General features: G+C 46.9%; 1 protein-coding gene across 2 annotated transcripts in view; it reads left to right on the top strand.

Annotated features, from left to right (window-relative positions):
- The first annotated feature begins 11,724 nt into the window (after window positions 1-11,724).
- Window positions 11,725-22,023, top strand: part of cdon (cell adhesion associated, oncogene regulated) — a 30,143-nt gene continuing 19,844 nt past the window's right edge. Inside the window, exon 1 of one of the 2 annotated variants that reach the window (XM_046389782.1) lies at window positions 11,725-12,266. The gene's annotated coding sequence lies outside the window, so the exon portion shown is untranslated. Of the gene's footprint in view, window positions 12,267-12,605; window positions 13,198-22,023 lie in introns of those variants that run through there. The other variant, XM_046389783.1, reaches the window with a different exon arrangement.

The raw sequence follows: 22,023 nt of genomic DNA, 5'->3' as shown, positions 1-22,023 counted from the left end.
ATTCAGGACTACTTAGACTGACCTCTCAGTTACGAGGCGTCCCACCTGACTGCACAGTGAAAGAGGTCTTTGGAGCGACTCTGAAGGTTGTCCTGCAGCGAGGGTTTGAGTCCGCGGGGTGATAACGCTCTGAAGAGAGCCCTTTCACACCCGCACTGCTTCCTAATCCGCACCGCGTCACCCAAACCACCAAGCCCAATATTAGCTTTCCTGCAGCTGGCCAGTCCAGGTAACGAATATGAGCATGTTTGTTTGATTGCGTGTGTAGTGGCTCTGTCGATGGACATTTTTGCTCAGATGCAGATTTGAAGGCCCTGCAACTGACCGGCAACCAGTCCAGGGTGTACCCCTCGTTTCACCGGTTGTCAGATGGGATAGGCTCCAGCCCCCTGCGACCCTGCACGGATAAAGCGGAGTAGAAGATGGATGGATGGATGTTTGAAACAGGAAACAGCCTTGAGGAAAGTTTCCAAAAGTTTGTCTGATTTGGACTGCATTGCGTTTTTTTGTACTTGTTGATTATTTGTTTGATTAACTGTTTATTAACTGTTTTGCAGTGAAAAATGTTCACCACAAGCTGACCCCTTCAAATTGCTTGTTTTGTCTGACTGACGGTCCACTACACAAAACATATTCAATTCTACAATCTGAGAAGCCGGAGCAACCAACATGTTTGCCATTTTTTGCTTATTCAATCAACCAATCAGTTGATAATCTGTGACTGAAAATGTTCTCTTAATCAACGTAATCTTAATCAAACTTAGTGTGAATGTCAGGAGAAAGGAGCAAATCGCATTAGTTCGCCTGTGACTTCAGTTTTCGCTGTGGCTGCATTCGAGCTTTGTGCTGTGTGACTCAGTCTGCGGTGAACACCTTCTTTGGTTTGAACATAAACCTGAGATTTATTTGTCAGGCTAATGAGTAGACAGACGGAAAAGACTGACTTGTCCATTAGCAAATAAAGCTATTAAAACGACAGCGTCGATGTGGTTCACTGGGACTAAGCTAAGTTGAAACTGATGAAATTTTGATTATGAGTGCGTCTGACAAGGTGTTTTTAAGCTGTCAAGCTGAGGGCTGTGGTGCCTATTGTCGCTGTGAAACATTTATGAGCGCTGCTCTGCGGTTAAACGTTTGTTAACACTCCATCTGCCCTTTTCCTAATCGTCAGTCGTTAGTAAAGTCCAACAGGCTCCTCTCATTAAGCGACCCGGGCTGACAGGTAGAGAGAGCCTTTCATTCTCTCCACATTTATTATTGCCTACTTTAATGAGCACTTAGGACCATCACCTCCACTCTGTGATTTACAGCATTTGCAGCAGAGATCAGAGGCTCGGGCCCGTTGAGCGCCTGTGAAGCCGGCAGCCTTTCCTGACACCCCAGGCCGGCCTGTGCACTGCGGAGACACAGCTGGGCCCAACATGGCCAGAGGTGTGAACTCCCCGGGCTTAATGAGCTGATGGGAGAGGCGGATTACAGAGGGGGTCAGAGGTGATGGGACCTGGGCCGGAGAGCCTGGTCTTAATATCCATGAGCCAGATTAAAAGAAAAAGAAGAGATTAACTCCCTGAATGTGAAGTCCCAGAGAATTCCTGAAAACCAAAATGCTCATTCGGGGACAAGTGGACAAGTAAGCTGTGTGTGTCCACCCTGACAGAGTCTACGTGTTCATCAGACACAGAAGAAACAACGTGAAGGCGATGAGGATGTTTTGTGCAGGAAATTGATGTTTGTCTTCCAAAAAGCAAAATCATTTCTCTTCTCTAAACGAACATAGAACAAAATCAGCATCCTTTGCATCCAAACGGTTGCACTGAGGTCCCAGAGGACTAGTTTTTATCTCATTATCGCCTAAATGCTCCTGAGTTGACAGCTCTCTGATTACAAACAGCAAGCGAGTCTATCATTAGAGTAAATATATGTGTGCAACCACGAGTTGGTGCAGTTGTGTGGCTATTAGCTGTTTGTATTATCTGATACGAGCTGTTGAAAACACAGAGCTGTGTTTTCAGTCGGTGTGAGGCTTTGACTTAATTTGACACAGGAAGGATAATGTGGCTGTTTGGTTCGGCAAAGTTTTAAACAAGCAAAAGTTTTAACAAACGCAGACTCAAAAGATAATTAGCTGACCGTTAGCTGATGTTTTATTTCTTTCTGATGTTTTATTTCTTTCTTTTGCTTTTTTGGAGCAGATGAAGATGCAAAACATCACCCAAAATTAAAATTAAATTTAATATAAAATAAAAAAAGTTTACTGTATCAGTTCAGGCCTAATAATTGGTTTCCTTTGACCTCAGACCTTACAGAAGTATGAAGCCTTAAAGCATAGGAAACCTGGCAACAGCTGACCAGAACCTTTTAATAAAGATTTAAAATGTGTAAGATTTAATAAAACTAAGACACTGGAGTGACACTGCACGCAGACGGTCAAACCACTGACATCACATGAAGCTTGTTTTGACAGCCACAGAGGCAAAAATGATCGTTCTCGAGGTCAGGGTCTTGTTAGCCACGCTCCTGTGCGGCCCTGACCCTGTGAGCAGATCTGCCCGCCAGCACCTGGACTCAGATCAGTCATTTTCCAGTCAGCCACGCTGAGACTGAGGAGGCCGTACCTGTATCACCGTCAGATGTGTGGACGATGAGTCCTTCTCCCTGGTCCGGTATCACAGAGTTGAACCTGAGCCGCCTGCGAGTTCCCCGTTGTGCCATCAATCCACCCCGAGAGCAGGAGATTTCGCCGGACCTGTCTCTCTGTCCACCAATTTGTCCTGGCTGCTCAGCTTTCCTTCATAGCCGACACTACAGACGGGGCAAAATGTATCCTTTTGTCGTCTTTCTCACGTTCTCTGATTCTGTCTAGAAATCTGCACGCTCACTCCCATTCGTTTGATTATGTGACTGTTTACATACACGCATAAGCATAAGTTCAAAGCTTGCTTACTTTAAACGTACGGCCCAGTTCTTTAGGACCGTATATGTAAAGTAATGTGGGCCTGTACTGAATATTATAACGATGTCAACAAACCTGCACCAGAATCAGAAACTAAGATCAACTTAGTTGTAGAAGTTGTTAGCCGTTTGCTGAATTTAAATGACTTGCCAGTGAAGAAGAATCAGCTTTATTGGCAGTATATATATTTTTACATACACACTCTGAATTTGTCTTCTGTGTTTGACCCATCCTTAGTTAAACACACACATGCAACACCCAGCAAATTACATGCAGTGAAACACACACAGGAGCAGTGGGCAGCATCAAGCACCCGGGGAGCATATTGGGGTGGGAATCGAACCGTTGACCCTCCGATCACAAGCCGCTTCTCCAACCTCCAGGCCACGGCTGCCTCCGGTGAGTTGGTGGCAACGCATTTTACAAGATTTTTGTTATATTTGTTGAAACATCCCGACAACAATTAACAAATCAAATGTGCTGACAACAAAAGGTCTTCCAGTGACTGTGGCTCAGCAGACCTGCAATAAGCCCATCCAATCATTTTGTTTAGTGTGAAGGCGGTTTGATTACTGGTAGTGGAATGACCCCTTTGTTTTTATTTGGATTAGTAAGTTGGTCTTTATCGGAATAATTCAAAGGAGACGTGATTCAAAAACCTTTCAGTCATATTGTTTATCATTTTGAGCATGGCGGCCTCGGTGAATGTGGCAAACATTCATATTCACTGCTTCATTTAGCTTACAAACCTGCAGTCTTTCAAGTGTGGACACGCCAAACTGCACGTTCTCCATTTCATTGCACTCCATTTCATTTTGAGTATACGACTCCTGAGTGACCTCAGTCCATCAGGGCACAGAGGCAGGACGGAGGAGGAAGTCCGGCGAGCTCACGCTGGGCCGGGACATTAACTGTGCTAGCACACAGGCCATGAAATATATGCCTCTTTAGAGAGAGCTTTTTATTCACCTTTAACAGGGCTGTAAACTGGCCTTCAGTGCTCTGATCAGGAGACCACAGGCACAGCGACACCAGCTTCATCAGTCCTCACTCGTCCAGTGTCCGTCCACGCCGCTGGACGAAACAGGATACAGGAAGTACAGGAAGTAGAAATGAATTCAGCTTTTGGGGCTGAGGGGACTTTTGTCCAGCAAGCCTAATTTGAAACAGGAGCCCTTTCAGACAGCTCTATCTGGCTCCCACTTGTACTGTCTTTCCAGCTGTCCCAGGGGGGGCTGAGATTTATGGAGCACAGAGAGAGGAGCGCAGCCTGCGGGATGGAGCAGATTGTTCACGGATCTAGCTTGTCTCTGTGGCATGAGGGGGGAGAAACAGGGGGAGATGGGCAGAGCTGGTTGAGATAGCATGACTTACAGGAGGAGAAAAAAAAAGAGAGATTGTTATGAAGACATCAGTGTCTTCACTTCACATCTGCCCAAGATTTCCCCGCAGTCCGTCCCGTTCCAGGGGAAAGTCGCTCCTCTGGGGACTGACTGAACCCATCAAATCTCTTGTGTCTTGTTACTGATTAGTTAGCAGTCATCATCTCCATGTATCTGGGGAGACAAAACATAAATCCATACGGCTACATTTTAAAAACAAACAGGCGGGAAGGTATGGACAGACATGTGCAGCACACACAAACATGCACACACACTTTCTTTGTTTACTCTTGGTGCATTTTCCTGCGGCTCCACTGTGATTATCTGGTGATATTGTGCAGAGATTGTGCGCTTGGCCCCTGGTGGGGGCTGCGAGGCTCCACATCTGAAAAAGCGGAAGAGAGATAGATGCTATCATCCTGGATGGTGTGTTTGACTGGTGCCACGCACAAACAAAAGTGATACTTCTCCCGAGATGAGGGCGCTGTCTGTGTCGGGAAAGACAGGCAAGGAAAGAAAAAAAGAGACAGGAGAAGATGAGGGCAGCGAATGCTCTATAACACCCTGACATCCTAATCTCTGCAGCTCAAATCCCTGACAACAAACAAGCACAACGGTGAAATATCCTCCAGAGGAATCGTACTGTAACGCCCGAGTCCTCCACCGAGACCCAAAGTGCCCTCTTTGTGGCTTATTTTAGCCCCTGTGGGAATGCCAATAACTTCCCGAGGCCATAATGAGATAAGTTTAAACATCCAAACATTTTGGGCATGCGCTCTCCTCGAGGCTGACAAATGTGCTCTGCAGGCTGCTTTCGGGATTGTGCGCTGACAGCTTCACGGCCTCGTCCAAAGCAGAGCCAGCGTGATGGATGGTGTCCTTCTTGTTGATGCCAGTTGGTAGATGTGTGTGTGTGTGTGTGTGCGTCACCCCTCTGTCCTTGTCTCTCACTTCTTCTCAGCAGACCTCTGATGCACTGCCAGGCGTTGAGGATGCGTCCACAGATGGAAATATGTTTTGTCTCTTTGCTTTTATCGCGTACACTCTGATGAAGGCTTTATGAAGGTTAAATCACGTGTTTTTAATATACATTTTTATTGCTGTCGCTAATGCTAATGTTTCCTTTTAGTGATCAGTTTCAAGAGCACTTTAAGAGTTAGCGTGACATTCCTTCTCAAACAATAAACAAACATCCACTCGTACATCGACGGGGTTATTGGTTGTAACTGTCCATGTTGGCTACAAATGAACTCTTCTTCTTCTTCTTCTTTTTTGTGCTTCAGTGGACTTCAGTGTTTGCTCACTGACAGCACAGATGTTGCAGTTGTAGAAGATACCACCCTTGTTTTGTCTAACTCAACCTATTTGCTGTTGTTGAACTGTGAGTTTCGTCTCCCGTCACTTACACTGAAATTAAGAGTTCTTTGTGAAACCACTGAGAACAAAAATTCATTTCAATCTACCTATCAGCATGTGGGTGTTGTTTTAAGACAGACTTGAAAAAATGTGAACTCATCCTGGCAGGTTCAGTGGATTTATTGCATGTGAGTCATCGACCTCTGGCTTGTGCTACTTTTAAATATGTTCGGTTTAAGGATTGGGAGGACAACACATGAAAAAGGATTTAGTTCTTGCACCTAAAATGTCTGCAGACGCCCTCAAATTAAAGCTGAAAGTCAACAATTTTGTCCTAAAGTAATTGTTTTCTTTTCAAAACTACATCCAAATGCTTTATTTCCTAGTCTCCACTTGTATATTTTTTCCTGTGAATGATGTCCCACTCATATCCTTGCACTGTAATGCCCCAGAAGAAGAGCACCACATGCACAGCTTGCAAAACAAAACAATGACGGGAGCTCATTGAAAAGTCACTTGGCAAAGAAAGAAAACATGCTGAATGTGGAATTCGGGGCTTAGTTTGTGTGTGTGGTGATTATATGACCAGACGGTGTGTGAGTGAAAGAGAGTGTGGTGACCTGTAACAGCTCCGTGACTGCAGACTGGGACTTTAAAATCCACATGCCGAGGTCCCGGATTGAACCCTGCAGCAGACCTCACGTCACTATAGACAAGGAAGCCGCAATGGGAAACTGATTGTTTATTTAACTACTGTTTTATGGAATACCTAGTGACAGGAAGTCCTTAAAACAGCAGCAGTTACTATTTATATAGTCCCTTTTTCGGAGTAAACACACTCGCTCGCCCCTCCTCCCTCCAGCAGACACCCTGCCGTTGAGGAATGCAGCCATTCACAAGCTGGTGGCCATCTTGGAAGCTTGCCTCTCACTTCCTGTTTCCATGGCTACACTCCAGTGCTACGGGAGATGATAAGCACTAGCAGTCTCGGATCTTAATCCTCTTCATCTAGCTCATTTTCTACATCACTTCATGCCATCCAAAATGAGCTGCAAAAGGCAGTTAGCCGAAGCGAGCGTCACATTTTTTACGCACATAATCCCCAGATTCGCAGACAGAAGCAAACACACACCAAAGAAAGGAAACGCGGATACATCTTTCATTTAACAGCTGGAAAAAGATTCAGCCCAAAGCTGCAGTGATTTGAGTGCAGACTAGCAGTAGCTACGCATGAGAGTTAAGGTTATGCAGAGTCTGGTATACACATGTTTGTGTGCAGCTATGGGGCAGCTGTATTCTGATCTGCTCCTCCAGCGCTGCATCATAAATCACAAGGTCACCATGAGCCTGTGAGACCAGAGGAAACATCAGCGTTAAGCAGGAATGATATTTCACTTTGGCCTCTTCCTGCTGCACTGCTCCCCAGACACCAACTACAACCAACCCCTGAATGCTTTATCATGACAGCTTCACGTCAGTGCTGCTGGGGATGAGACTGGAACAACACGTCCGTACATTTTGGGAATCCACCATAAACTGGAGCTGGGTGGAAGTGATGCAGGGGTGCAGGCGTGCAGAATAGTGTTCATATTGTGTTCGAGACGGTTAATAGATGTTGTTATACTACTCTACAGGCTTCAGTTCTGCAGTGCAGTGCATATGATGAGACATTTCTTCAGTTTTCAGTGTCATATGGTGACAGTGCTGTGCTTAGTTAGGGTTATGAAACTGTCCTGACGTGCCGATGAAGTATCTGGTTTTGTTGCCACAAACACAGCTGGAAAAAAATCTGTTTTTCAGCTGAAGTGGTCTCAAACAGCAGCGTCTCACCCCACCGCTGACCTCCATGCCTCCTGATAAGAAAGTCAGCTCATATAAAAGTGATCTGAGTGTAATACGAAGCATGTTGTAGAAATGTTACGTATGAAAACTACAGATTTAACAAATCGGCCATTTGCAAAAACCGTACAGTGTCGACATCTTGTTGTGGTGACTCTGTGTGTTTAGTTCCATCCCTGTAGGTGAAACAGCAGCCGTGTTTGTGTGAGTGAATACATATGACAGAACTGTGGACAACTTCAGGAAAACACTGACATTGTGAAAACTGGAGTTTAGACAATTTTATGCCCCGTCCAGTTCTCACAGAGGCCGGATGACAGACAGAAAGCTTTAAAGACGTCTGCAGGATGTGCAGGGTCGCCACAGTGTCAGCAGGGACACTCAGGGTTGTTCTACATGCTGAAGCCCACGGAGATGTGTGAATAAGTGAGATGTTACATACTGATGAAATTCCCAGAGAGCCTACGATGGATAATGTGATTCCACCGCAGTGATGATGCAGAAACCAGATGGAGAGGGGTGGCCTTCGGACTTCCCTGCCTCTCTATTACACATCAGCGAACACACACACACACACACACACACACACTCATTGCACCCACCTGTCATGAGATATACAGCCCTCCAAGGGGAAATCCATTTAGTCTATGCTGTAAAATATTGTGATTTTCTCACCCTCGTATACAGTATATATGTGTATGTTTCTTCACTTGCACAAAGTTTTCTTTGTCTTCTAAAAACTTGTAAAAAAAAATGCTTAAATATGCCAGGGGATGAAGGCAACAAGGCCCTCTTTCACTCACCCAAGACATCTGATTTTCAGCAAACGACACTGAATGGGTGTCACATCTGATACCTCACATTTAAGCTTTTGTATATTGTCCTGCTGACGAATCCACAGTCTGACTGTCTCAAACAGAGGGATGGTACTCCTGTTATCTCAAAGTGCCTTTTAATAGCACTGGGAGTCAGGCGTCCGTCGGGCCCCTGCTGACAGAGTCAACACAACCCGGGGCTGCTTTGCAGGTCATAAACACTCTGTTGACAGTGGTCAGAGGCTTATTATCCTCAGTGCAAAGGACAACAAGCTGGAAGTATCAACTCCAAACAATCCCAGCCTTTGGATTTAGAACACAAAGCCCCTGTTAGTGGGTCTCCTGCCATTTCCTCTCCTTTAAACGCAATCCAGGCTTCGCTCGAGGAAAGCAAGCATTTTAATGTTGTTTTGCAGCCTCTGCATGATCATCAGCAAGCCATCTCGTGTTGGCCAAATGGGTTATAATCTACTGATTTTTGATCAAGACTGATATGACTAAGGAAACAAGCTCCATATCCATTAAATGTGGGCCAGAGGTCAGTACTGCTTTGTGTGCGTCGTGTTTGTGCTGCCTCTGCTCTCGGTGAGCAGCTCGCTGAAGCTGCTGGGCTTCAACAGCGTGGAGCTGGCAGCTCTGCACAGATATGCCCCAGGGGGCCAGAGACAGCCGAGGCCTCCGTGGAGGAGAAGTGTCTGTGCTGTCAGCTTTGGTTCCCAGCGTGGCCTCTCCTCCTCGGTCGCCCCTGCCGCCCCCACCGAACCCCCCACCCCTGGCCCTTTGTGTGTGGACCCTACTCCCTGCGGACTCACCGCTCTCTGGCCTTTCACATGCGACTGTGTCCAATCACCCCGCTCACCCTCCCTCTGAACCCAGAGCCTCCGTCTCCATCTCCAACCAGCTCCCAACCCTGAGAGAGAAAGGGAGAAATGGTTATCACCGAGCTGAAGAAAATGAATCACTGGTACTAAAAAAGTGGGATGTAATGTCTAATGAGGAGGACTTTATGAAGAGTTTGCAAGTTGTGATTGATTATTGTTAGTCAGTCATTTATTCACACTTTATAAAGCAGTTATAAGACAACTTTTGGTTTCCAGTTTCCAGTTTTGGTTTCAGTGTCCTCCAGCTTATCCATAACCAGCAGACCTAGAAATACAAGTAATGCTAGTGCTACAACATTAAAGTATTATAATGGCTCTAACTAAATGTGTGCTACTCTAAACACACAGACAGCTTTGCAGCTTTAACGGCTTCCACTCTTCTGTGAAGGCTTTCCACAACATGTTGGAGTGTTTCTGTGGGAATTTGTGCCCATTCGTGCAGTAGAGCATTTGTGAGGTCACACACTGATGTTGGACCAAAAGGCCTGGCTCACAATCTCCGTTCCAGTTCATCCCAAAGGTGTTGGATGGGGTTGAGGTCAGGACTCTGTGTGGGCCAGTCAAGTTCTTCCACACCAAACTCATCCAACCATGTCTTTATGGAGCTTTGCTTTGTGCACTGGGGCAAAGTCATGCTGGAATAGAAAAGGGCCTTCAACAAACTGTTGGCACAAAGCTGGAAGCATAGCATTGTCCAAAATGTCTTGGTATGCTGAAGCATTAAGATTCCCCTTCACTGGAAGTCAGGGGCCGAGCCCGACCCCTGAAGAACTGCCCATCCCAATACTTTTGTCTATATAGTACATTTTGGTCTGGAAGCTGAACTGACTTTCTGATTTTTCTGTGAATTAAAAGGCCCAGTTAGGTTTAACTGAAAAGGGTTTTTTTCCAACTTGGAAATCCAAATGTTGAACATATGAATAATTTACTGCAAACAATAAAAATAAATGATTTATTATGTTAATAAAACAACCTAAGCTTTTGGAATGTACGCCATCAGAAAGTGGTGCTGATAAGTTGAGGAGAAAAGTACAAAGAAAAGCAATTCCTCACAATGACAGAAAACTGGCACCTTCTGACATAAGAGAAGACGGGAAGACAGCAGGTCTGTCCAACTCCTGCGAGTGAAAACAGAGCTGAGGCATCCGTCCTTCATCGGCCCCGTCTCCTCCACCCTCCTCTGTGTTGTTTTCCCTCTCCTCCTGTGTCAGAGGTTTGCTGGTTTGTTGGCTTTGGCCCCGACTGCGAGAAGGCCCTCACTGGGTCGGCCCAGCCTCGGGAGGATTGGATCACACCTTCCATAGGAGTCAGCTGTCAGATGGTGAGCTGCACCTGCTGTCTGAAGCAGGGTGGGCCCGCCGCTGCCTCCTCTGCCGCCACCGCCGCCCAGCCAATGCCGGAGCACATAATTACCGGCTCAAAGATTATGATGCTGTTTACTCATGGCCATACGCACAACAGATGACTGTTTCACGCTCGCGCCTCCCCCCGCCTCTCCGTGAAGGTGTTTCACCTCGAGATGAGGAAATAGCTGCAGCCAACCAACATTCAGCCCATCCAAGCAACAGGTCTGATTCCAGAAACGACCCGTAGCTATTAGCTGTTCAAACACCCCCCCTCCCGACACACACACACATAACTTTATTTCAATTCAATGGGCCCAGTGAGAGCTGGTTCCATCTACAAGGCACAGTGTATGGCCCTGGAGAAGAGACAGGACTGGCGTCATGGCTGCGAGATGCTGTTGGGATTGAGGCTGCTTGTGCAGCAGATGAAACCATCACAGTCCTGAAAACAGAAGTGGATTTGCTCCAAGTTTCAAGTATAAACAGCATAAACTTGTGTGGACACTTCAGATTGTTTTGCTAACAAAATGAAGTTTTTAAGATGGCAAACAGACGGCGCAGTAAGAAAAGACTCTAATTCTTGAAAAGGTATAGGTTTAAATCAGTTCAGTTCATACACGTGGACCGTAAAATCTAAACTCAATTCAACTTCTTAGTGTAAAGTTGTTTTTAATGACAGAAGATGTTCATGAAGATTGCAGTCGTGTTTGTGTGTTTCCCACTCCTGCCTGTCTGCCAAAACATGCAAACACGAACTGTACAGGTGAAATATATGAACAAATTCAGAAAACAAAAGAAGTCATGTAGTGTTTTTGCGCTCAGCTCAGGGAGGGGTTGGAGTGCAGTGGGTGGTTGCATTATTTCATGTGTTTTCACGTTGCGTACTCTCACATCTCGTCCTTTGAGTCGCTGTAGATCGATAATAAATCAAAATTCCAATTTGAAAGAAAGTTTTGATGAGCAATGTTAACCTCCGTTTGAACTCGCACTGTGATGTAAACGCGTTCAGGTGGGTTTACCTTCGCAAAGGTGAGCGTGCGCAGAGGAGGAAGGAGGAAGTTTTTCTTTTTTCTCTCTCGCAGATTGTAAAACTTGTTAATGCACGGTCTATATGGGTAACACCCCCCCTCCCCCTCCTCTCCCCCGTCCCTCCCTCCCTCCCTCTCCAGGAGCCGTATTGAGCTGTGGGGTTGGGACATTCCTGGTTTGACGAGCAGCTTCGCCGCTGCCATGATTTGCTGAGCAATTCGACACTGGCTTCAAAGATGCGTGTGTGGACGAGGCAGCGTTAGAGAGAGCGAGAACTGGGGGAGAAGTTACAGCAGCGGCTCGGGCAGACAGACAGACAGACAGGCCGACAGACAGACAGACAGAGAGAGAGAGCGCACCGGGACGTTACGCTTTCACCCAAACACGCGGAGTCCAAACTTTCCCGGGAGAAATCTCTGCAGTTGAGACCGGGACGGGGGAGGTGGAGGATCTGTCGCACCTTGGCCCACAAAGCCTGTTCAGCTCTGCGGGTCTGAAAACTCTCTTCCCTCCCGTCCACCTCCGGCTGCTTTCATGTTCCTCCCGTCGTCTCGCACTTTGAGCCCGTGTCTAATGGAGGGCCCCGTACGGATTTGCCTGCAGAAGAATGCGTTTTGCTGCTAAGTCACCCGACGACTCGCAGCTTTTGCCCTCCTGCACCAGAGGTAAGGACGGGACGGAGGGGAGGCAGAGCGGGGGAGTCCCGGGCCGCCTGGCTGGCAGGGAACGGGTTTGAGGGTGGTTTTGGGGCGGGGGAGGCTTCGGTGTGCGCACCAGGCCAGCTGGGCTTCTTCTGAAAAAGAAAAAAGACAAAAAACAACAAACAATCAAAAGACAAAGTGACGGTCGAAGAAGCCGGGAGCTCCGCGGTGCCGGTTTGCTCAGTTGCCTGAACGTTACCGTGTTTTCCTAACTTTGTCTTGAGGTGGAAGTGCAGACCAGCGGCTCCATGTTCGGTCTGTGTGGCGGTGTGGTGAACGGGGGGCGCCCGTGCACTGACATGAATATTATGTGTGTATCCGTGAACGAACCGTCCACATTACGGATCATGTACACACGTGTACATCATATTACGACTCAAAGTGACTACTTTTACAGGCAGCGTTACATTTGCTCCACGACGTCAGGTTTGTCTCGCCGCAGTGACCGCACTGAGTTTAGTCCCGTAGAAAACGAGATTTGTGTCTGAATTGTGCAGGCCTACAATAGTTTAGACTTTGTTGACTTCGGGCTACATCTTTCTTAGACAGAAAAAGCAAATCCTCCTACAGGACTGTGCGGCATCTGGGGCGTAAAACCACGCTTTGGATCTGGTGCCCAGGAGCTTGCAGATCAGCGCGGTTATCCAGCAGTTCATCTGCTATCTTTACGCATTCTGACACAGCTCAGCTCCGTTGTCTTTGATGTGAATTAAACACAAGAAAAGGCCTAAATTTTTGTTTGGCAAACAGGCTGTGGAATGCAGCGACGCTTCACTTCTCATCCCCGTTGAAACAAGCGGCCTGCGTGCTGCATTTGTGCTCTGAGAGACGGCAGATGCGTCCCCGCGCTGACACGTCGGTGTCACAGTCAGAAAGAGTCCTAATGGACCACTGGGTATGTGAAACATGTCTTTGTTCTAAACTTGTATTTTTATTATGGAGCCAACTTTGAGCCACTGTGCAGAAACGTGGTGGCTTAGACTAATAGATGAAGTGGTGTGTGTTTTCCCCCTCTTTCTCCGTAAAAACAGAGAGCCTTTATTGTTTCAGATAAATCCCCACAGGGTGTCATAAATGTTGGTTTGGTAAATCCACGTTGCTTTAAAGTTTTGCAAGTTCAAAGCACACAAAAGCAGCTGTACCTGCCCACCAGCGTCACTGTTTACCCACTGGGAACTTTGTTCCAATTGATTTCTGATTTGGAGTTGAGCATTAAATTGGTTAACACAAAGAATAAAAAAGCCAAAGTGAGAAGCTGCATGGATGGATTCTGACCATCGCATTGGCTCAGTTTTACACGATTCCTCCATGTCTTCCAGTCCTACACTGCAGAAAAAACAAAAACAAGAAATGTATTTTTGAATATAATGTAAAAAAGAAATCAAAGCTCTCACTAACAGCTCAGGACTGCAGGTTTGTGCACGAGCTTATTCTACTCAGGTCTTGATGTGCTGGGATCTTGACTACAGCTCAAAACGTTTTAGTTTCAGAGTAACAGACAGACTTCTTTTGGAATCTTAACCTTAACCCGAAATTGATTTCTTCTATGACAAATGAGTGAAATTAATTTTGTATAGTGTGGCTAAAAGCATGTGCTACACATGCGGGTATGAATGGAAGAGGCGCCGTGAAAGCCAAGATGAGGTTTTCACTATGGCAGAGTGAAGGTGAGGATGTGACTGCACAGATAAGTCCTTCACTTCCCCCCCCCCTCAGCTAATTTCCTCTGTCTGCTGTTCACCCCAATCCTCAGGGCTTCACAGGGGCTTTTGTTCCATAGGGGTAATTCTCAGAAAACTGAACACTTAAAAGTTATCGAGAACAAAGTGTCGAATCCCTCTCGGATGCATGACGTCGAGTCGGTGGGACACACATGGCTGCTCTCGGATAAAACACTTTCAAGTTCAAACAGTTGCTTGTGTATTGTTGCGTCAGTGGGGGACAAGAAGACACTTCCGATGCCTTTCAGGTCCTTTCAGTCTCCCCGATATTGGGTGAGCTTTTGACAGAGGCAGAGAGAGATTTGCTCTTTGTGCTCAGGCTCGGACGCTGACGGCGTTTAAGGAAGAAATCCTCCCTCTGATTTTTTTTTTCATCCAAAGAAAGATGGTGTAATTCATCGTTTCTGTGGTCACTTTCCTTCAACCTGCCTCGTGTCGACTTAATTCACTCCATGATATCCCACATGTCTTTGAATGCATTTCTTCCTTCGCCCTGACTGCTGCCGCTGCATTTTGTATTCTGGTCAGTCAAACTACTCGACAGGCCCAGAAATCCGAGCTGCATCACTTATAGCTGATGGATTTCAAGCCGATCTCAGTGACTCGTGGAGTATTTTTAGTTTGACTGACTGTGTTGTTATTTTGTGGGATTTTCCCCCCACAGTAACTACGTATTGGGAATGTGATTGAATCAGACGATGGAGCCTCAGAATAATCTTCTTTGTTGTTTTCGCAGCGTGTTTTTGTGACTTGTAGGGAAATTAATAAACCATTAGTGGCCCTGCTCTTATCAGGCAGACCCGAACAAAGCACAGCCAGGCCATTAAGCAAGTTCGAATAATGTTTTAGCCATTAGGGTGCTGGCTAATGATAAACACATGTTGCTGTAGGAGAACTATGTTAAGTGGGCAATTTGAATGTAAGCACGTGTAATGATACCAGCCCCTGCTCTCATAATGGCTCTCTTGATTTTTCTGATCTGTTATAATCACACGACCGCATTCGCTCCAACAAGGACAAATGATTGTTGCATAGCAGCAGCTGAGGTAACGACGAGGTTTAATTAAAGGTGAAACCAGGAAGTGAAGTCGTATCGACGACTACTTTCAATACTGGCAATTAATCTTTAACACCTGAACCGCCCGACGTTCTCTGCTCTCAGCTTCTAACATGTGAGGATTTGCTGCTTTTCTCCGTTAATATCTTTAATTTAAAATCTTCAGGTATTAAAGCGGTTGTCTTTTCCCTATTCGATGAGTGTAATTAATATGTTTTCATACACTTTTGTACAGTTACGGTTACAGACTCTTTCCACCTCCCCGCACTTGCATTCTGAGAGGAATTCACTTGTCAAAAAAGAGACAAAACACACCGTAAGCGAAGTTAAAGGAGATTGTGACAGAAAATCAGGTGAAGAGGTGAGGATCTATCAGAGCCGTGGGTGAGGGTGTGTCTGCATGGGTGACTCAAGTACACTGTATTTTTGGCACCTCCCACAGTCTCCCGTTTTTTTCCCACTCCCTACAGAATTGAGGCCAGGCAGCAAACCTCAGCACTGGCTGTAAGGCGAATGGAAGTGAATTTAAAACCTAAATCACAATGTGGTGGTTGTTTGTTTGGTTTCACGCCGCGATATGTCATGTTAGTGCTCCAAAGGATCGACCTTTGGCTGAGAATAATGTTTTGAGGGTCATAAAAAACAGGAGAAAAATCAGAGTTTTTTTTGAGTCGTCATCGCAATATTTTGACAGCCAGAATTAAGTCTTTACTCGTTTTCTAAAGCTCTGATGGCTAATCCACTTCAGCTTCTTAGGTTAATAAAATAGAATTTAGTGGACTGTTGTGTGGTTTGACGTTTGACCCTCCAGGCAACTATTCCCAAACTAAAACCTGGCTTGTTTTGAACTTTTGACACATGGCCCTCCTTTTCACTCTCATTGCTCAGGGACTGAGTCATACTGCTGCGCTCTCCCCATTTTCTAACGCTGGCCTTTACCCTGCGAGCTTCAGCTCCCATTCGTCAAGGACAGACCCAGATATCAGGCCCTCATTAGATGGACAGAGAGGAGCTTTGGGCAGCTTGCCAAAGAGCCCCCATGTTCAAGGAGCCAGAGGCGGGTGGTGGTGGTGGTGAGGGGTGCTGATTGACAACACCCAGCAGCCATGAGCAGGGGGTCAACCAGAAAGATGGGCCGATCGGAGAAAGAGTTGGAGTTCACGTGACTGCTGGGTTGGTGTGTGCGCCCTGCAGCTGCAGCGCTAACACACCAAGAAAGACCTGAACCGTTCCACCGTTGAGCTTTGAGTGGAGTCGGATAAATTGAAGCTGCGTTGAAGTAGCCACGAAGGCAAACGCGGTAGCTGAAGGTGTCACCCGTGTTTACACGAAGCTGTCTTAAGTAGCACTTCTTATCTGCTCTGAGCTCAGACTGTCATTATTCTAGCTACACCAAACGTACGTCCATTTCTTCCATGTCCCCCCTGCTCTGACAGATGATCCAAACAGCCCGGCACTCACTCGCTTTTCTATGCAGGCGTGTTACTCCTGCAGGTTACAGATAGGCTGCGTGCTTCCTCCGCCACGACTCCTCTGTAATGTCAGAGGTGAGCCGACTGTAGCCTGATGTATACACCAGCTTTCAACAGATGGTCGTATTGGGTTTCTAAAAATTCAGAACCTTGAAGAACCTGAAACTGGATAATGACTTTCGAGAGACTTGGGAAATTAAATGAGAAACATCAGGACGTAATTGTTAAGACAAACAAACAGTTTTTTGGAGCAGCAGAAACAGATGTTTCCAGCCAGCCACTGAAACGCAGCGGGACGAAGCCATGCAGGCTGGAGATGGGCAGGGCCAGGGGGTCTGCTTCTTCTCTGAAAACTGTTTTGTTTTCTGTTAATGTAATGGAAATACAGGCCTCGACTAAAGATATATGTGTCTGTGTTCTCGATATGATAAGGGAATGTAAACCAGTACCACACACAGCGCTCTGAGGATGAACACGCTGTCCAGGCGGGTACACTTCATGAAAATATCTCAACAGCAGATGGTTGAGTGCAGTTTTTGTGATGCAGAAGGACACAGTCTGATAGAGACCACCAGTGTTACTGTAGGAAAAATGTTTGCACGGCGGGTATGAAGACCAAAAAAAGCGACGGACTGCGCAGCCGTTTGAAGTTCGTGGCTTAGCTGCCTTCTATTACACGCTCATATTAATGATTGGAAATAGAGCTCTTCGGCTCGTGTAGCTGTAACATACTGTATGAGAGAGAGAACAAAAGGAGGGCCCCAGGAGGGCTCGACGTGGCATTTTACACAATGCTCACCTCTCGCCAGAAACAACAATTTTTCTCATAATTGTCGAAAACATACACGATGAGAGCCATTGTTCCTCAGCCTTGTCTTGTGTAGCTCTCGTAATGATTCCTCAGCCTTAGGGAAGATTTCAGGGAGTGAACTTCTGAACTGAACCCTTGCTGACAGCTCTCACAGCAAAAATATTTCAGAACATGCAAGGGTTTTTTTTTTTTTTTTTGCATCCTCAGCGTCTTCCTGTTTGCAAGATTCATTTCTTTTTCCTTTCCTTTAGTAGACTGACCCTACTAAATATGCCCGACTTGGTCTGTCGCCTCAGCACAGGGCCCCAAGAGTTAGTCTTTTCTTCTCGAGACTGTGAGCGACCACAACTTTCTATTTCAAACGTGGAACCAATAAGTCACATCTGACATGGGTTTTCTGCGAACCAGAATGTGCGCGCTTGTTGAAAAGCCAGCACAAGGATCGGCAAGACTATATTAAGGCAAAACTAGTGGCTGGCACTCCCCTCCAGCTGACAAACAGGCTACTTGTTTGAAGGGCTGTTTTTCTCCCAGATCAGAGTGTGAGGCAGTGTGGGTACTGCTGCTGCCTGCCTCCAGGCCTGTGGTTGTGGGTGCCATTTTGGGCCTTCCCTGCTTCAAGATGTAGCCCCTTAGGGAGCAATGGAAGCCCCTACTTATAAAAGATATTCAAAGCGAGCGGAGGAATTTGAGTCAGAAGGGTGAAACACACGCTTGGCCCAGCCTTCTCTGTTGTTCTGGGACTGTTTTGAGATTGTAGCAGATACTCGGCATACTGCAGGATGTGATAGATGGAAGCGCATTTCTGGTTTGGCGGACTTTAATCAGCCCAGATCAGTCACTGTTGTCTCTTTGCGGTGCTCGTACACAGCAGTGAACGCACACAGACCTGCCCAATGAATGCACCGAGTTAACACAAGGTCATGGTTTCCGTATTATTGCTGTGTTTCGCCGTTGTCACGAGGTTGTGTTTCTCTTGGCGCCGTCAGAGCGCTACGTCATCTACAAAAAGCTCCTCTCACCTCCAGCGCTGCAGCCTGGATCCTAAACATGTTGGAGAGGTTTTTACGATTTGACCGAGAGCCAGAAGTGGAAACTCAGATGATCTGTGTGTTGATGTATCACCACCAAGTTTGTTTTGTGATCACTCGATTGCCGCACAACAAGTGTGGAGTGTTACAAGGCGAGACGGATAAACATTTAGACAAACTAAATAAAGTCTTTACACGCTCTTTTTGGGACTGTGTATTTATCTTTGAGTCCTCAAACTTGTGCGTACAAGGGAGCTGGTTTGTTTGTTTGGCTTTTTTCAAGAGATTTGTGGAAATGGGGAAGAAGACTAATTATATTTTAACCTTTTTACATGTGTTTGTTTTGGTTCTGCTGGCGAGCTGCGGAGTTCAAGTTTTCGCAAGCAAAATATGTGACCAGTCGGTCAATTTGTCATTCTGAGAAATGAAAATACTCTGTGTGTACTCTCTTTCTCACGCCTCTCCTGTGGCAAACAAAGAAGATGCAAACACCCTGAAAGCAGCCAATTCATTTCTGGTTGCTTTTGAACGTAGACTTTACAAAACCGAGTTTCTTGTTAGCATCTGTTTGGACACCTTGTCATGTTGTTTTCGTTGCACATGTTTGAAATGACATTATTTAACGTGTGTTTTAGTTTGAGAGCACATTTGGTCGGCAGCCAGAGACCTATCAGGAGGAGATTGAACAGAAACTGTTGTCTGCGTCTTCGCCGCTTGTTGCTGTAGAGACGGGGGCAGTGATGGAATCCAGGAGAGTCGGGGAGAGACGAGAGGCTGCGCTGAGGGGAGAAGGAGCTGGGACAGCTGGATCAGATCACACCCGTGCCCATATTTCACAGCCCACACAACAGCGTCCAAAAACACAGATAGCGTCTGGACTCCCTCCTCTCAGAGAAGCCGGACATTTTCGAGACATTTGGCAAATTTGATCATTTTTCCTCCCCTGCATCGGTGTGCTTTCCCCATCATCTCTCTAATCGAGGCTGATACTGAGGAATGTGAATCTGTGGCCTCCTCTGTTTTGGTGCCTCGGCTGCACAATCCCACCTCCCCTCTCGCCTGGTGTGATGAATCAAACTGTTGGCACATGTTGGAGATCAGTGTTATAACGCCCTGCGGGCAAGACAGCCTTCTTGTGCATTCCTCCTTTCCATCAGAATTACCTTTTCGTCTGAGCAGACGTTCCCCTGTGGGCTGAAAGGCCTGTGAAATCAGCCGGAAGGGCCCAGAGAGCTGTGACAATGGGGTAGGGTTGTTACTTACATGCGCTTTGCAAAAGGTCTCGAGGTGGCCTTGTATGGCGGCGATACCCGGGGATCTGTTTCCAGTGTCCGAGGCCGCTATTGAGTTTCGCCCCTGTGGTTAATCCTGCTGTTCATGACCTTGGGAAACAGCCGTACCTCCCCACCCTCCTGTTCGTCCCCCTCGCAGATTCCCAGGAAAAACAAGACTTTGCAGAACAATCTCCAATTAAGATGGGTCTTACATACTGTACCATTCAGTCCCGACTCTCTCTCCCCTCTGTCTCAATCTTCCTCCCCCTCTTTCTCTCCCTTCTCAGCTCTCTCTTGTTTGTGTCCTCGGCCAACAAGCCTGGGGGTAGAATTAGCGCTGTCTCCCAGGTCCCGGCCCTGGCACTTTGGGAGGGTCGAGCTCTGGTGAAGGGAGATGCTGGGGGGGTGAAAGGAGGGAGGAGGGGTGGTGTGTGTGTCCTTGGTAAACAGGGCTTTGTGGGATGTGACTGTCTGATCCCCGGGGGCCTCTCCTTTTTCATTCATCCCCTGGTCTGATCCCACACTACGGCGTTGTCGTCAGGGCTGCGGCGTCTCGGGGTTCTGGGACCTGCTTGGCCCTGCCGTCACCCTGCGCCTCCCTGATTGCTTATGCTCTGTCCTCCTGTGGACACTTGTGCTGCGAGAGAGAGAAAGCGCAGAGTCTGAAAAGCAGGCTGTCCTTGAAGATGTTGTATCTCATTTGTCTTCTGCAGTCTCGCTCAGTTTAAATGATTCATTGAGGAGACTTGCATTAACTTTCTGCAGGATGTCAGGATCGGACAAGGGGAGTCGCTTTGTATTATGGATTGACTAAACCCCTGGAATGTGATTTTATCCTTACTCCTCATTGTGAAACAAAAAGGACCCCTCTTCTTTTCCCTCCCAATTCCCATATTTGATTCCAAATCATGCCTCTTCTTTCTTTTCTTCTCTTTAGCTCACTCCCCTTCTCAAAGTCTGTCCCACTTTTAATAACGCCTCAGTCTTTAATCAGACAGAGTTAGGCCATACCAGAGGCCCAGTGTTTCCACTCATTAGTTTCCTCTGTGGCCCCGGGCTGCCTCAGCGGGCTCACCCAGACCATAGAAGAAGGCCATAATGGTCCCCCAGAGTCTGTTCTCTCAGGAGGCTCTTCCCAAAGTTTCTGGGCCGAGCCTGAATGTAGTTAGGCTGAATCATCAGTCAGTTTTGGCACATGTGGATGCGCGCTCAGCCATTATCTGTGCGTCTCCGGGCCAAATCAACAGGGAGGAGAAATGAGTTGGAGCTTGGCAACTTTTCACCTCCCAGTAAATGTTTCACCTCTTTATACCCCGGCTCCTTTTGCTCCTCTCCCAGAGAGCTTTTCTCTCATATCCCCCCCCACCACCACCACACAGACACACACACACACACACACATGAGATGGGAGATAAATTCAAAACAAGAAGATGAGAGGGAATGTATGTATGTGTGTGTGTGTGTTTCTGTCTCTTTGTGTCCGTCACTCTCTCTCTCCGTGGAGCTGAGGAATGTGTGTGCTGTGCTGCAGATCCTCTGTCCGTGAGATGTGGGGCGAGTGCAGACAGGTTTGGGGTATAGCATGTGAATCAGCTTCAGTGCACAGGTCAGATCAGACCATCATACCAGAAAAGACTTGCTCTTTCCCCTACACCCCACTGCTCCCTCAGCCTCAACGTCTTCATCTCTAACTTCTTACTCATCTCACTTCCAGGCATTTGTTGCAATTCTAAGCTACCCTTGTGGTATTGATTGCAGGGCCAGTCTGTAATTGAATCAGCGTTGGGGCTGCTTCATGATGTTTGCTGTTGGCTTTTATTCAGCTGTGCAGTCTTGTGCAGCAGGGAGGCCTCAGTCAGTAGCACCAGTTGTGACCTGTTCTTCCTTTGCCCTCCGGGTCTTTGATGCTCCGCCGCGTTGCTTTTGTCCCTGTTTACCCAATATGACAGGGATATGGGCCAGCCCCTCATGCGGGCAGATGGGGCTTTAAGTAGTTCCTGCAGAGAGGAGGCCAAAAAGAAGTGCAGGTGCTAAACCCCCCTCTAAAACTCAAATCCCTTTCCCCGCCCTGAGGGCAGCCTGTCACTGTGTTTATTTTCTCCTGTGTCATCACCAGGGATCCCTCTTGTCCCACTAGTGGATGTATGGTGCTATTCCTGTGTCTGAGTTTTGTATTACTCCCCAAGATGCATAAATAAAGGTGTTGCCTATCAACAGTACATCTCTACCAGGGATTCCTCTGGAGAGGAGCTTGACAGATAGAAAGTGAGTTTCAAAGATTTAGTGAGGGGCAGAAGCTGTCTGCTGTTCTTTTTTTCTCGCTTTCACACACTTAAGCCAGGTGCCAGTCAAACA

The sequence above is a fragment of the Scatophagus argus genome, chromosome 5 (genome assembly GCF_020382885.2).
Source record: "Scatophagus argus isolate fScaArg1 chromosome 5, fScaArg1.pri, whole genome shotgun sequence".
Taxonomy (NCBI): domain Eukaryota; kingdom Metazoa; phylum Chordata; class Actinopteri; family Scatophagidae; genus Scatophagus; species Scatophagus argus.
This window is presented reverse-complemented; position numbering and strand designations above follow the sequence as displayed.